Here is a 16,583-nt window from a genome sequence, read left to right as displayed (position 1 = left end):
AGGTGCAAGGATGAATAAATAAATGGAAAGTTTAATAAGAAATGGGATCTTTGTATACTTTTAAAGGACAATCCCACAAAATATTTCCCACCTACAAAGGGGAAAAGAGTAGTTTTACAGTGAGGAAGCCTGGCAGACACGGCTTAATGAGATGATCCTAGTGGACGTCAGCAGTAACGAGACAAAGTTAAATCATGCACCACCTGTGGGGATCCAATGAGAGCTCAGCCTCAGTCCTGGGTTCTTCTTGCCAAAAATCCAAGGTAAACTTGAGTTTAATCATGAGGAAACATCAATCAAACCCAAACTGAGGGTCATCCTACAAAATAACGGGCTGTATTCTTCTAGATTATCGAGTCCAGGAGATTAAGAAAAGGCTGAGCCAGTGTTCCAGTGTGTAGCCGCTAAAGAGACGCAGGTTATCACCCAAGGTAAGACCTGATTCTGAATTGGATGCTTCTGCTCTCATGGCAGCACTGGCAGATTTAGGCAGAGTTGAATGAGCACTAAGTGTTATTAAGCGGTAGTGGTATATCAGTGTGACTTTCTAGGTTTGGGTTGTTATTTTACGGTAATGTAGGAGAGTGTTCTTAGGGAAACAAATATGTAGGAGTGATGTAGAATCAGGTTGGTATCTCAACCTGATTCCCTAATCTCAAATGATTAGGGAAAACAAAACTCTTTGAACTGCCCTTCCAACTTTCCTGTAACTGTTTGTTTAAATCTATTGTTATTGCAAAATTTCAAAAGTGAAAAGGTATAGTTGGACAGGTCAAGAATTACGTTCATATACGTCCACCGCAGCATTATTTATAATACCAGGAAAAGGAAAACATGTGACAATTCATACAGGCTGATCTCAGCTGTGTTTAAAAAATAGAAAAAAAGAGGGGCATGTGGATGGCTTATTTGGTTAAGTGTCGGATTGATTTTGGCTCAGGTCATGATCTCAGGGTTGTGAGATCCAGCCCTGTGTTGGGCTCTGCAGTGGGCACGGAGCCGGCTTAGGGTTCTCTCTCGTCCTCCCTCTGCCCCACACCTCCCCGCTTCTGCCCTCCCCAAACCCCACTCATACGCTCTCTCTTTAAAAAAAAAAAAAAATGGGTTAGGCGTGCCTGGGTCAGTCTGTGGGTTAAAGCCTCTGCCTTCGGCTCAGGTCATGATCCCAGGGTCCTGGGATCGAGCCCCACATCGGGCTCTCTGCTCAGCAGGGAGCCTGCTTCCTCCTCTCTCTCTGCCTGCCTCTCTGCCTACTTGTGATCTCTGTCAAATAAATAAATACAATGTTAAAAAAATTTTTTAAAAATTAAAATAAAAAGTGTTAGAAAGAAATAATACATGAGGGGTACCTGAGTGGCTCAGTTGGTTAAGTGTTTGACTCTTGGTTTAGGCTCAGGTCACAATCTCAGGGCTGTGAGGTCAAGCCCCACGTTGGGCTCCTGGCTCAGCGTGGAGTCTGCTTGGGATCCTCTCCTTCTACCTCCCTTCCCGCACTCGCACACGTGTTCTCTCTCTCAAATAAATGAAATCTTTTTTAAAAAAGTATTTAAAAAAAAAAACAAAACATGAACATGTTAAGTCTATGTGTATCTATTTGGAAGGACTATGGCTCCTGTTTTTTTGCAGGGGCACCCATGATATACAGAAAGAATGTAAGGTTCGCTAGGGCTAGACAGTTGAATTTAATCACAAGCTGAACAGAAGTGAGGACAGTGACTAGATGAAAGAATCTGAGGTATAGGGTAGAATTTAACAACACAATGAAATTGCATCATGTATGGCTTTAATTTCTTTTCTTTCTTTTTTCTTTCAAAGATTTTATTCATTTATTCAACAGAGAGAGAAATCGCAAGTAGGCAGAGAGGTAGGCAGAGAGAGAGGGAGAAGCAGGCTCCCCGCCAAGCAGAGAGCCTGACTCGGGGCTTGATCCCTGGACCCTGAGATCATGACCTGAGCCGAAGGCAGAGGCTTTAACCCACAGAGCCACCCAGGCACCCCTGAATTTGTTTTTAAGTTGAGATATAATTCACATAGCAAAAAATGCACCCTTTTAGGGTCTTAATGATGAGTTTAACATGGCACAAGAGATCTACAGAGCAAAGAGAAATCTCCTTTTAAAGTCATTGTATAGATTTTCTTAAAGAAAAGTAAATTCAGATTTTAACATTTGGAAAGGAAAGTGATCAGACAAGGATGGCAGGGCTGTGTTCCTTTTGGAGGCTCTAGGATACAATCCGTTTCCTTGCCTCCCATCTCTCCAAGCTCTGCTTCCACGGTCACATCTTCTTTGACCCTCTTGCCTCCCTCTTGTATACAAGGACTCTTGTGATTGCATTGGGTCCATCCTGATAATCCAGGAAAATCTCTCCATCTCAAGATCCTCAGCCTTCTCACATATGTGAAGCCCCATCTGCCATTTAAGGTGACATATTCACAGAATCGGGGACTAGAACGTGGACATCTTTTGGGGGGGGGGGACATTATTCTGCCTACCACACTTTCCCTTCCCTCCCACATTTCCAAACCTCCATGTGTTCCCCAAACAGGCCCAGATCTCCCTCTCTAGCTTGAGTTCTCTTGGGTCTCCTACTCATGCCTTCTCACTTCCAGCCATCACCACCTCTTTCTCTCCCAGTCCAAGTCCTACCCATTTCACGAGTCCCATCTAATTATAAGTGCTTTGTCAATACCTTCCCAGGCTACCCAACGTATGAGTATCATTTTCTAAATCTCACCGCATGGAGTAGCTGCACAATTCCTTTGGCAAGCCCTCTGTCTTCTGTCATATATTTGTGGCTTGTAGGTGCTGCAAAAATGTTGAAGGATTAAATGAATCTCCACCACCAGACCCATAAGCACATTGAGATCCATGTCTTTTTTCCCCCGGGTTTATTGAGATATAAGTGACATATAACATTGTATTAGTTTAAGGTGAACAATGGTATAATATGACGTAGGTATATATTTCAGAATGATCGTCATAATAAGGTTAATTAACATATCCATCACCTCCCATAATTATCATCACTGTGCGTGTATATGAGAATATTTAAGTGAGAATATTTAAGATCTGCTCTTTATCAATTTTCAAGTACACAATACAGTATTAACTATAATCACTATGTCATACATTAGATCCCCAGAATTTATTCATTTTATGACTGGAAATTTGTCTTCTCTGATGAGTATTTCCCCATCCCCCTAACCTCCAGCCCCTGGCAACCACCAACCTATCTTTAAGAATCATATCTTGGGCTACTTTCCAATCCAGCACTGGAGAGTGGTTGACGGGAGATATGTGGTGATAATGAAAGGAAGAATGTCCAGGAGCCCCAGGGAGGAAGAGTTCTCAGAATCCCCTCTGTTTCTTTAGTTTGGAGCAACACCAAGTCACCCCTTGCCAAAAGATACCTAGGGCATATCTTTCTTCTCTTTTGGTGGATGTCAATGACAAACTTTGGTAACAATTTTGCCTCAACCCTTCCTACCCAACCTCTTACACTTTCTGGACTGGATACCCATGTGTATGGCCAATAGAAGCTATTACAGGGGTCCTTGTAGCAGCTCTGAGAAGTGCTCTGGAGGCCACCAAGGACTGTGGAGGGTAGGGTAGAAGAGAGAAGTGACAAGACTCCTAAAATCCCCTCAATCGATGGCAGGATGACATTCTTCAAAATGTGTGGCTTTCCTTAGTTTTGCACGTTGCTAGGTTATTATTTACTAGCCAAACTATTTTTTAATTTTTTAAAGAGTTTTGGAGAGGAGGCTTAGTGATCCTGCATCTGTTAGTCTGTCTCACCCCTAAAAGATGGATATCACTATTTCATGTGTAATCCAGTGTTTTTCTAGATAATGATGATCACTTTCTATGAGGAAAGGTTTTTACTTTGTTATTCATATTTTGAGAAAAATATCTTTACCAGAGATTTTTCATCAGCAGCTGATAGCATTCATTGGGCAATTCTTCCAGTCGAGGAAAGGGATAAGGAAATTTCTGGGTTACTTCTGGCCTTATGATTCTAACTACAAACCTTAAGTTCACATCAACATACACATCACAAAATGCTATTTGTTGTCTCACAGTTTTGACAGATGAGTTGAAAGCTTTTTAATATAATTCAGCAAACATTTAATATAGGAACTTGGCTGGGCTTTTGTGGAATAAATAGATGAATAAGAGACAGTCCTGGCCATCCAAGAAAGATAAGACACGAACACAGATAACTTGTACGTGAACTATTTCAGGCATCCCTTCTGACTCACCACTGTTGGTGCATTGGGCCTTCGACCAAGAAAAATTAAATCCAAGATTTAAGGGCGGGGGGTAGGGGAAGAAGTCCTTTCAGCTTGGTGGGAAAACAACTAAAACTACAGATTTCTCAGGTTTTAAATAACATGACAGAGTCTTTACCAGTTGTAACTTTGCTTTTCTAGCAATAAAAAATGTTTTCTGTGTTTATAGTCACAGTGCTGTTTCTGTGACTGTGTTTAACCAGTGGCGCATAGATGCAGAGTTTTGCTTGTGTTCAACAGAGGGGAATAACTGTACAGTGCTTTCCCCTCCCTTTAAGGAAAAAAAATCAGGAAGGAACTGAAATACAAGGCTTTTCCTCCCATTTTACATTCAAACATGTCTTACAGGAAATGAACAAATAGTGATTCTCAAATACAACATTGTGCTTCTATGTGTTATAGCGCAAAACGAGCTTTACAGGAATTTCGTGTGTTCCGGGAGTTGAGTTTTTAAGGACAAATGTGGAACTTGGATTGTCACTTCCTGTAGTGCAGAAATGCCAAATTCTTGAGCCCAGACATTCTAAGATCTCCCACATCTCATCCCAGCTCACTTCCGGCCTCCTGTGCGCGTGCTCCTTACTTCAGGAATCCCGTAATGCTCTCGTTCGAAAGGAAAAACTAAAAATTACTTCATAGCTTTTCTTCTTTTTTTATTTAAAAGTTTTGAACTAAAACTTCAACAGAATTTTTCGAAAAGGGCAAGGAGTTCTTTCAGAACCAAAGAGGTTCTTTAAATATTTTCACTAATAAGAAAAAAAGAGATGGAAATTTCAAGCAGCATAAGAAACATTTAACCAGATAGAGTTGTCCCATGGGCCACAAGGAATTATTTCTTTTCTTTCTTTCTTTCTTTCTTTCTTTTTCTTTTTTTTTTTAAAGATTCTATCCATTTATTTACTTGACAGGCAGAGATCAGGCAGGCGGGCAGGCAGAGAGAGAGAGGAGGAAGCAGGCTCCCTGCTGAGCAGAGAGCCCGATGCGGGGCTTGATTCCAGGACCCTGGGATCATGACCCGGGCCGAAGGCAGAGGCTTTAACCCACTGAGCTACCCAGGTGTCCCCACAAGTAATTATTTCTAAAAAACAATGGAAAAAGGGAAAAAAAGCATTAAGAAGCTAGAATTACCTTTGAAAATAAATATAACTTAGAAGAAGAAAATCAAAACCACTTTTTTAAAAGATTTTATTTATTTACTTGAGAGACAGAGATCACAAGTAGGCAGAGAGGCAGGCAGAGAGAGAGAAGGAAGCAGGCTCCCCGCTGAGCAGAGAGCCTGATGCGGGGCTCGATCCCAGGACCCTGGGATCACGAACTGAGCTGAAGGTAGAGGCTTTAACCCACTGAGCCACTCAGTCGCCCCTCAAAATCATTTTAATGGGAGATTTAGAGAATAACCTATTAATGCATGTCATACTCCTGTAAATTATCCTCAAATTTAATACAAATTTTTATTTGTTTAGTACAAATACTAATTAAAATTCCCAAGTGATTTTTTTAATTAGAAAAATGAAGTAAAGTTTATTGAGAAAAACTAAATAGGTAAGAGTTAAAACATATTTTGAGAAAAGAAAAAATAAATGCACTGTGACTAATTCTACCTGATATTAAAAGAAATAAAAGCAGGGCACCTCAGTGGCTCAATTGGTTGAGCATCTGCCTTTGGCTCAGGTCATGATCCTAAGGTCCTGGGATCCAGACCTACATTGGACCCCCTGTTCAGCAGGGAGCCTCTTTCTCCTTCTCCCTCTGCCTGTCACTCCCCCGCTTGCGCGCTCTGTCAAGTAAATAACATAAAATCTTTAAAAATATATACATATATATAAAATCTTCAGTAATTAAAGCAGAATGCTATTAGAAGGTGACTAGAGAAATAAATTAATAGAACAGAACAGATAGCTCAGAAATGAATCCTATTATATAAAAATACTTTAGGGAATAATAATGAGAAAAGAAAGGGTTTTTCAATAAATGGTGTTGAGAAAATCTTAGCTCTTTAAGAGGAAATTCCCCATCTCATGCTTCATACTCAAATGTTTTCCAAGTGGAATTTAAAAACTAGATTCAGGGGCACCTGGGTTGTTACGTGTCTGACTCTTGATCTCAGCTCAGGTCTTGATCTCAGAGCTGTGAGTTCAAGCCCAAGTTGGGCTCCACGCTGGGGTGGAGCCTACTTGCAAATAAATAGTTACATATATACATACAGATACATACATACATATATACTTACAAACTAAAGAGTCAAATAAAATAGAAAAATCTTCAGACAAAGTGGACAAAGAGAGTATTTAATCCAACATCAGGAAGGGAGCATTCTTGAAGGTCAGAAGCATGAAGAGGGATCAAAAGAGGAAACGAGGTAATATCTGATCACTTTGCCAACGAAATGTAAGTGACGTTAACAACCCACGTCCAGTCCAGTGATACAGTAGCCTCACGCTCTGATAGAACGTCTCCTCCCACCCGCACTCCTCACACCCATTACAAACACACAGCAATAATAAATACGATATAAAAAGGGAAAATAGAAATGATAAAATTGGGTTTGAAAGGCATAAAAATAAATACCTCCATGGAATAGAAACAAAAAAATCCCACCGCAAAGAAAGCAGAATTGCTGCTGGATATCAAGTGGCCTTCCATGCCCGCGCCCAAGGCTTCAGCTGCCGAAGGTTCGTGAAGACTAAGTGTACAGACTCAAAACAGATCTTGGAGGACACAGATCACGGCTGGTGCTCCCGCTTGTCACAGAGACTAAAAAAGAAGTTTGCTCACACATTGCTTAGAGGTCTGCGTTCATAGGGAGCTACAGATGTTGGGAAGTAGGAATTCAGACAAGCCTGATGACGAGAAGGAATGGTGGCATCTATAATATCCAACTTAAGTCAGGAATACCAAAATACCACTGTGCACCCATTGTGGATGGGGGCCCCGGGGTGCTGGGTGGTGAAAGCAATTTAGTCAGACAGGAGAAGGTGAGCATGGAGAGAAAAAGAGGAAGAGGAAATAAATAAAAGATGAAACAGTTTTTTATTAAAAATGAGCCTCTGGCAAAACAAAATTCCAAAACCATATTAAAATATCTAACATAAGAAAGAGTATGAGTCCCACTTCCCCTTTCGAGATGAAACTAATTTTAAGGAATTTTTTGAAAAGGAATTGAATATAAATGTGCTGCGTCATATATCAAAGAGATATATGAAGATAACCTTTCTACTAAAAAAAAACACGCGGGGTGGGGGGAGACTGGGGGGCTCAGTATTTGCCTCAGCTCAGGTCATGATCCCAGGATCCTGGGACTGAGCTGTGCATTGGGCTCCCTGCTCAGCAGGAAGCCTGCTTCTCCCTCTCCCACTCCCCCTGCTTGTGTTCCCTCTCTCGTGGTGTCTCTCTTTGTCAAATAAATAAATAAAATGCTTAAAAAAGGAAAAGAAAAAGAAAAAGAAACCCCACAGGGGCTCCTGGGTGGCTCAGTTGTTTGGTGTCTGCCTTTGGCTTGGGTCATAATCACAGTGTCCTGGGATAGAGGCTGGAGTCCTGCTCCCTGCTCTGTGGGGGGCCTGCTTCTTCCTCGCCCTGTCCCCCTGCTTGTGCTCTCTCTGTCACTCTCTCTGTGTCAAATAAATAAAATCTTAAAAAAAAAAGAAAAGAAAGAACAGCAAGGGGAGGCTGAGTGGCTCAGTTGGTTAAGCATCTGCCTTGGCTCAGGTCATGATCCCAGGGTCTTGGGATCGAGCCCCACATTGGGCTCCCCGATCAATGGAAAGCCTGCTTCTCCCTGTCCCTCTGCCTGCCAGTTCCCCTGCTGTGCTCTCTCTCTCTCTGTTAAATAAAGAAAAAAAATCTTTAGGGGGAAAAAAAAAGAACACAAGAGTATAAAGCAAAAAAATCACTAATGAGACAAAGAACAAATGCATCTGAAAGATAAACAAATAGAAACATAAAATACAGACATTAAAATTTAAAAAATTAATAGAAAGAATCAATGTTAGGGTAGAAAATTTCAAAGAGAGAATCACTGAATTGGAAAAAAAGAACTCACCCAGTTCCTGACCAAAGAAAAGAAAAATAGGAGAGAACAATTAAGGGGTGCTGAGGATATAATGCACGGACTTCCGAAGAAGAAAATGAAGAGAAAGAGCCGAAATCCTCACACTGAAACTGTATTGTACACACCAAAAAAAATTAAAAAATTAAATCATTGCAGGGTGAGTTCAAGACATCACGAATGAGAACATCTTAAGGACTATCAATGATAAAAGAGAGATTACATGCAACGGGGCAACAGTCTTCCCATCAGATGACACAAAAAGGCCAGTGAAGAAGTATCTTCAAGGAACTGAGGGAACATAGATGTGTACACAGCTAAACTCTTGCCATATGTATGCAAAAATGAAACCATTTTCAAGTAGTAAAGCAGAAGACCATGAAGACCCACCTGCACACTGGGGCTTCGATCCAAAATGGCACTGGCAAGAGCATTGGCTGCTTATGGTCAGTGTCTGTTCTGGCTGACTACTACCCATGCTATCCTAGGATGGAATATTTTGGTTTTTAATTATTTATTATTTCTTTGACAGACAGAGATCACAACTAGGCAGAAGGCAGGCAGGTAGAGCGGGGGAAGCAGGCTCCCCGCTGAGCAGAGAGCCCAATGTGGGGCTTGATCCCAGGACCCTGGGATTATGACCTGAGCTGAAGGCAGAGGCTTAACCCACTGAGGCACCCAGGTGTCCCTAGGATATAATATCTTTAATATTACTCTTGAGTGCTTACTTACTGGTTAGTAAATACCTTTGCCCCAAACATTCATGTGTGCTCCTGCCATCTTAACCTTCCGTGGGGACCCTACCCAGACTGATCCATATTTTATAACTAAAGAGTTAATGGGTGTCACTGTAGGGGTTCTCCCAAAATCCTGCTTCTGCCTTGTGGGAAGAGCTCATTCTGATCGGTCAACTCATTTTGACTGCAGAATCTTGGTTAAATATTTTGGACAATACCTTTGCAACAAGTCCTCTACAAAAGCTAATAAGGTATATACTTTGCCAAGAGGAAAAGTGTCCCAGGTAGAAGATCTGTAAACAGAAAATAGATTTTAGCAAATGAACTGATAACTTAAGACAGAAAATTTATTTATTTTAAAAAAGATTAGGTTGTGTTAAAGCAGTAGTGGGGAAGAAAGAAGGAAAGTAAAAGGAAAGTAAGTAGTTCCTGCAGGGAGACCTTTTCAAAATATCCATGTTTATTGGAACCCTTGTGTACTGTTGGTGAGAATGTAAAATGGTGCAGTTGCTTTAAAAAAATAGAATTACCATATGACCCAGCAATCCCACTTTTTGGTGTATACCCAAAAGAACTGAAGCAGGATCTTGAAGAGATATCTGTACACCCATGTTCATAGCAGCATTGTTCACAAGAGCCAAGAAATGGAAGAAACCCAAATGTCCATCCATTCATGGATGAATAAATGGCTAATGTTGTATATATATATTGTATATATTTCCACATGGAATAGTATTTAGCCTTAGAGAAGAAGAAAATCCTGGGAATACCTGGATGACTCAGTCGGTTAAGCATCTGACTCCTGATTTCTGCTCAGGTCATGATCTCAGGGTTGTAAGATTGATCCCCACAGTGGGCTCCATGCCCTACTCCGTTTCCCTCTTCCTCTGCCCCTCTCTGCACACTGACCCCCCAAAAGGAAATCCTGTCATGTGCTACAACATGGGTCAACTCTGAGGACATCATGCTCCGTGAAATAAGCCAATCGCAAAAGACAAATATTGTATGATACCACTTATATGAGATTAAGATTCCATTTTTATGAGTCAAACTCATAAAAACAGTGAAACGGTGGTTGCAAGGGGCTGGAGGGGAGGGGGAAAAGGCGAGTTGATGTTTAACACTTTCAGTTTTGTAAGATGAAAAAGTTCTGGAGATGCAGTCACATGACAAAGTGAACGTACTTCACACTACTGAACTCTGTACTTAAAAATGGTTAAGATTGTAAATTTTATGTGTCCTTTACTGTAATAAAAAACACAACAAAGCAATTCTAACATAGTATCTCTGTGGGTACAGGCGGAGGGTAGGAAGGGTAGGCAGTGGGTATTTTTAAAAACTTCCCAGGTGATTCTTAATGTCCTGCTAAGGTGAAAACTGCTGAATTACACCTAAAACAAAACCATATGAAGTTTGAAAGGAAAAAAGAGAACAGGAGAATGACGACATAAAAGACAAATAGAGAAATGAGGAAATATTATTTTTAAAAGCCACTGTAGTAGTTATATCAGATAAAATGGAACATGAAGCAAAAACCTTAGGTAATCTGGAATGCCACATCAGGATCAAGGTGGGGAGTCACGGACCATCATGAGTGGTGAATGCCCAACAACACAGCTACTACATACGCCGAGCAGAAACTGACAGAATGATAGGATACAGTTACAAATCTAACATCATGGTGGGAAATGTTTAACACCTTCCTCAGAAACTATTAGGTCAAGAAGACAAAAAACTTTAGCAAGGATAAGGAATATTTGCAAAGTAAAACTAATGAGCTTTATTTACCAAGTTTGGATTGAGAGAATCCTGCAGGTGGTAAACAGAGACTATTTCTTCTTTTCCCAAACAGTCGAAACAATTATAAAAACTGACAACATACAAGGTCACAGAGTTAGTCTCAACAAGGTCACAGAGTTAGTCTCTGAAAATCAGTACCATACAGATTACATATACTTGTTTGTAATTTTTTATTCTTGAAACATTTTAGAAGTTATGGCAAAATATTATCTGGTTAAGTTGGGTGTAGTTTCATCGATATTTGCTGTATTAACCTCTATATGTTTCCAACATATGAAAAAAATATTTAAAAAATTCAAACCACTAGAGGAGTACGTTTCCAACAAATACAACAGCAGGTTAATAACACTTTATATAAAGAGCTTACAAAAAAGACAAGAAAACCTCTAAAAAGTTCATATGTAAGTGCATAAAAGACATTGAATAACATTCAACATGAAGAAAAAACAAGTACTCCACACATGGAAGAAGGCTTATTCTGAACAGAGTCAAGCAAATTGAAATTAAGATTGTGAAATGCCATGCTAACCAATTTAAGATTTAAAAAAACAGATCATACGTACTGTTGAAAAGGAAGTGACAACACATCACCTCTCATTCATTTGAGGTGGCTGTCTAACTTGGTTAAAACATTTTGGAAAACAATTTTAATAATATGCAACAAGTGGGGTGCCTGGATGGCTCAGTTGGTTAAGCACTTTTTTTTTTTAAAGGTTTATTTATTTATTTATTTGACAGAGAGAGAGAGACACAGTGAGAGAGGGAACACAGCAGGGGGAGTGGGAGAGGGAGAAGCAGGCTTCCCACCAAGCAGGGAGCCAGACGCAGGGCTCAATTGTGAAACCCTGGGATAATGACTGAGCCACCCAGGTGCCCTATAAGCACTGGACTCTTGATTTCTTTTTTATTTTATTTTATTTATTTATTTGACAGAGAGAATGAGCACAGGCAGATAGAGTGGGAGGCAGAGGCAGAGGAAGAAGCAGGCTCCCCGCTGAACAAGAAGCCGGATATGGGACTCGATCCCAGGAGGCTGGGATCATGACCCGAGTTGAAGGGAGCTGTCCAACCAACTGAGCCACCCAGGCGTCCCAAGGACTCTTGATTTCAGCTCAGGTAATGATCTCAGGGGCTTGATCTCAAGCTCCATGCCAGCTCTGTGCTCAGCAGGGAGTCTGCTTGAGATTCTCTCTCTGTCTCCCTCTGCCCCAATTGCCTTGCACGTGTGTGTTTCCTCTCTCTCAAATGAACAAATACATCTTTTTCAGACAAGTAATTACGTAACAAGAGCTGTGATAGTTTCCATTTTTAAAGAAGATTTATTTATTCATTTATTTTAGAGAAAGAGAGAGAGAGCATGGAAGTGGGGGGAGGGGTAGAGTAAGAGAATTTTCAAGCTGACTCCCTGATGAATGCAAAGTTCATGATAAGATCATGACCTGAGATGAAACCAAGAGTTTAACACCTAACTGACTGAGTCACCAGGCACCCCTTCCATGTTTTTTTAACTCCATAACTCCATTTCTGAAGATCTGGCATAGGGACCTCATCCCAGATATATTAAAAACTTTATAAACAATGATGTTCAGAGCCATATTATTTATAAGAATTAGAAAAAAATTAAATATACAAATATCAGGAAAGTAATCCTACAAATTAGGACATATCCTCTAGAGATATTTTGTAGCCACTACAGTTTTGCCTATAAAGGTCAGGTAATAATATCAGAGGAAATGCTTATAACAGCAGGTCAAGTGAAAAGACCATATTCAAAACTATACCTTATGATTATTAAGATTTGTAAGTCAAAAGCTTGGCAAAAACTACATCTTTATGGCAAACCTGATTATTTTTTGGATGATGGGTCACCTTTTCTTCTATGATTCCTATTTTTCTATTGTTCTTTGTGTTTATATTACGTTAATAATAACCTTTACACAAACTGCTTTAATGTCTGCATTCTTCCTTGATTGACAGATTGTTAAATATAATATAAACTGTGCACTTCTCCCCTGGGAGGTGCCCACTGGAACCTTAGCCCAACAAAGTCTCCTTTGGTCTCCCAGTGTTCTCGTGTTAGTAAACCGCATCCAGGCCCTGGCCCAGAGAGAGACTGAGCTGCTCGACTGGCTGCCCGAGACAGCCAGAGCCTCCGCCCTCAGTTTGCAGTGGGCATGATCTCCCCACTTCTGAACTGGTACAGGACGGGGGAGACAGACCTGCAAACGCTCTCAGGTAAAAGACAGGTAGAGAACCTTTAAACTCACACTGTACTGACTGGCTCCCCTGTGATGAAATGGGAAAGCTAAATAGTTCAAATAATTTAGAAAAAAGCAGCAAGTGGAAGGGCCTGGAAAGGATTTTAGTTATTCCAAGACTGGTGCGTGGGTGGCTTTGTTGATTGAGCATCTGCCTTCAGCTCAGGTCATGATCCCAGGGTCCTGGGATTGAGCCCCGAGTTGGTAGGGGAGTCCCTGCACAGCAGGGAGTCTCCTTCTCCCCCACCCCACCCCACCCCACATGCTTGTGTGCTCTCTCTCTCTCTCTTTCTCTCTCTCACACATAAATAAAATCTTTAAAAATAAATAAATAAATAAATAAATAAAATATTCTGGCGATGCTCTCTTACTAACACATTCATAGTCCCCCAAGGTTTTTCCTAAAGAGAGCATCTCCCAGACAAGAAATTGTATTTTGCAAGCATTTGAATGAGAACACTTGTCCAAATCAAACGTTGGTTTTATCGTAATGATTGAAATAAGTTCTCGTTTTATAAAGGTGGATTGGATCCTCCTACCAGATGAAGTATGTTTTGATTATTACAGTGTTTGCCAAAGTAGCTATAGTCAGAAAGAACATGTCCCCGTGCTGAATTCAGCCTTCCTCTCTTCGCTCACTTCCTTGAATTACTCAAATGTCCATAAAGGCAGGCAAGTAACGCAAAGGAACGAAGGTGGTGGATACCAGGGTAGGGAGTGGGGGGTGGGGGGGGCAGTGGTGAACCAGAGAGGACAGGCTCCGTGTGAAGTGGGAAGTCACTGGTCAGCAAGAACCACCAGGCATCTTGCGGCGATCATCCCATTTGCGCAATAAGCCAGAATTCTAGATATTCATACGAACTCTACCAGATTTGGAAATGGCTGCAACTAATTCAAATATTTAAACTGGGAAGGCCCATAGTGAATGGCCAGTTTGCAGTTTCTGATTTCACTTGTTTAAGCTTAACAGTCTCATCTAAATCATGGCATTATTATATGGATTAATACTTAACAAAAGCTATGTTCAGTAAGTGCTTACTTTGTGCTAGGCAATGTTTGAAGTGCTTTACAGTATTCATTTCTTCCTCAAAGCAACGCTATGATGAAAGTGCCTTGTAACCCCATTTCACACACAGGAAGTTGAGGTATAGGAAAGAATAGAGGAGATGAGAGACATTAGCATACTCCGGACGGCAGACTGCGTTACAGGAACACGAGGTAGTCCTACAATCCTGATGGGGGAGAAGAGGACTCCTGAAGCGTCTGAGGGGAAAGCCGAACAACGGTATTCTGAAGAGTCTCCATGTGTTCCGGTTATTGTGCTGTGTAACAAATCACCTCAAAACTTAGTGGGTTAAAACATTTTACTGTTCTCTCTCACGGTTCATGGACTCATCTGGAGAGTTCTTACAGGGATCACTCATGCAGCTGTAGTCGGATGGCTTCTGAGACTAGAGTCATGTAAAGGATTCTTTACTCACAGGTCAGCTGCTTGGGTCAGGGTGCTGCGTGATGGTTGGGCATGTTTCTCCACAGCATCTCTCCACGTGGTGAGCTTCAGCTTACTCACAGCATGGTGGGTCAGGGTAGTTGGACTTAAATGGTGGCTCAGGGCTCTAAGAAGGCACCTTCCCAGAGACAAGAAGTAGAAGTGGCCAAACTATGAAGACCTAGGTACTGAAACTGACCTGGTCACTTCCATTGACTCTTTAAATCATGGAAGGGACATATTGTCCAGATTGAAGGAAAGGGGCATAGACTCTGCCTTCTGATGGGAGGGCTGACAGAGAATGAGCAGCCATCTTTAATCTGCCGAAGAATGGCATCCAAATGGATAATCCATTATCCTAGTGGATAGGTTACCACTGGGATGAGTCACTGGCAATTTCTGTCCCTGTTCTGCCTGAGTTCTATCTCCATGAGAGTGTGATTATCCAGGCCAAGGGAGGGGAAGGCCCTTTGATCACAGTCCCACCAAAGGCACACAATAATGGAGTGGCAGTTCCTCAAAAAGGAAAATCAAGGTGTTCTCACCACAAAAAGGATGTGGATGCTATAGAGGTAAAAACAATGTTTGCTTCAGGCATTTATTGTTTGCTTTAAATCTTTTTTTGTCCAATGTGAGAATCTTCACACAAACTCATGCCCCTCCCCCATCCCCCTCACACTCATATGTATTCTCTGTGTCCCTCATTTTATTTAAATAACAAAGGTCTTGGGGTGTCTGGGTGGGTCAATTGGTTGAGAGTCTGCCTTTGTCTCAGGTCATGGTCCCAAGGTCCTGGGATCCAGCCTGTGGTCCACTGGGAATCGATGCTCAGCAGGGAGCCTGCTTTTCCCTCTCTCTGTGCCTGCCTGTCTCTTGCTCTGCATGTATGTGTGTGTGTGTGTGTGTGTGTGTGACCTGGAACTTGCCCCCGAGTCATTCACTCTCTAAGAGGGGGAAGAGAGAGAAATAACAGTATCATCAGAGAAGAAAGGGGAAAATGTCTTAAGAGGCATAGATAAAGAGCTCTGGAAATTTAGAGAGAGAGAGAGAGAGATTACTTCCAGCTGCACCCTTAATCACATACTGCCTCACCGCAACTCTTGTACTGCTGTCTTGTCTCGTTATTACAGCCTATATTATTGAACAACAGCAAAACAGTCCCGTGGAATAACTCACGGAGTTGCTCCCTCCTCTGCCTCCAGGGCATTAGCTCCTCTGAGGCAGGGCTGAAGCCCAGGTAGTCATATGGCAGGGGTGAATATCTATAGACTTAGAAGAAGACCAGTTTCAACAGAAGAGATCACCGATTAACTATTATCTGAATAAAACCTACACGGGGCCATAAATATAGACCTTTATAGGCCATACGTATAGATCCATAAACAAATAAGAAATTCAAAGGTTGCTTTTCGCCACTGCCCCCACTTTTATTTTCCCGGAAGGAAGAAATGTCTTTCTATTGGCGTCTCCTTCCAATTACTGACGTCTCAGGTGGGCGTGTTTTTCCACCTTGGCTGTGTAAAAATGCCAAATAAAGGTGAGTGACTGTAACCGTAAAACACATCTTGGCGATGGCTCTAGAAGAAACTTTACATACAACAATCTCAGATTTCTTCATGGGAAGTTCTTTTGTGTGTGGAGCCTCAGATTGTTGCCTTTTGGCATCATGTCCAAGTCTTTCTGGAAAATGTACTACGTCTCCTTTTTTGTTTCTTATTTTTCAATGACAGATGGTTAGGAAATATCTTCTTCACTCTTATAATTATTTCCCCTAGTTTTTCTCCATTAAACAGCAATTACCCTCATGCATAATCTAAGTAGTTATTTTCTAGCTCCTGAAGAGAATAATCACAGTGAATGGCATTCATCTTATGTACTTCATGGTTTTTCTCAGCATGAAGCTTCTATTGACTATAATTTGTACCACAGTAACTAACATAGACACTTAAACATGCTTG

The sequence above is a fragment of the Mustela erminea genome, chromosome 8 (genome assembly GCF_009829155.1).
Source record: "Mustela erminea isolate mMusErm1 chromosome 8, mMusErm1.Pri, whole genome shotgun sequence".
NCBI lineage: Eukaryota > Metazoa > Chordata > Mammalia > Carnivora > Mustelidae > Mustela > Mustela erminea.
This window is presented reverse-complemented; position numbering follows the sequence as displayed.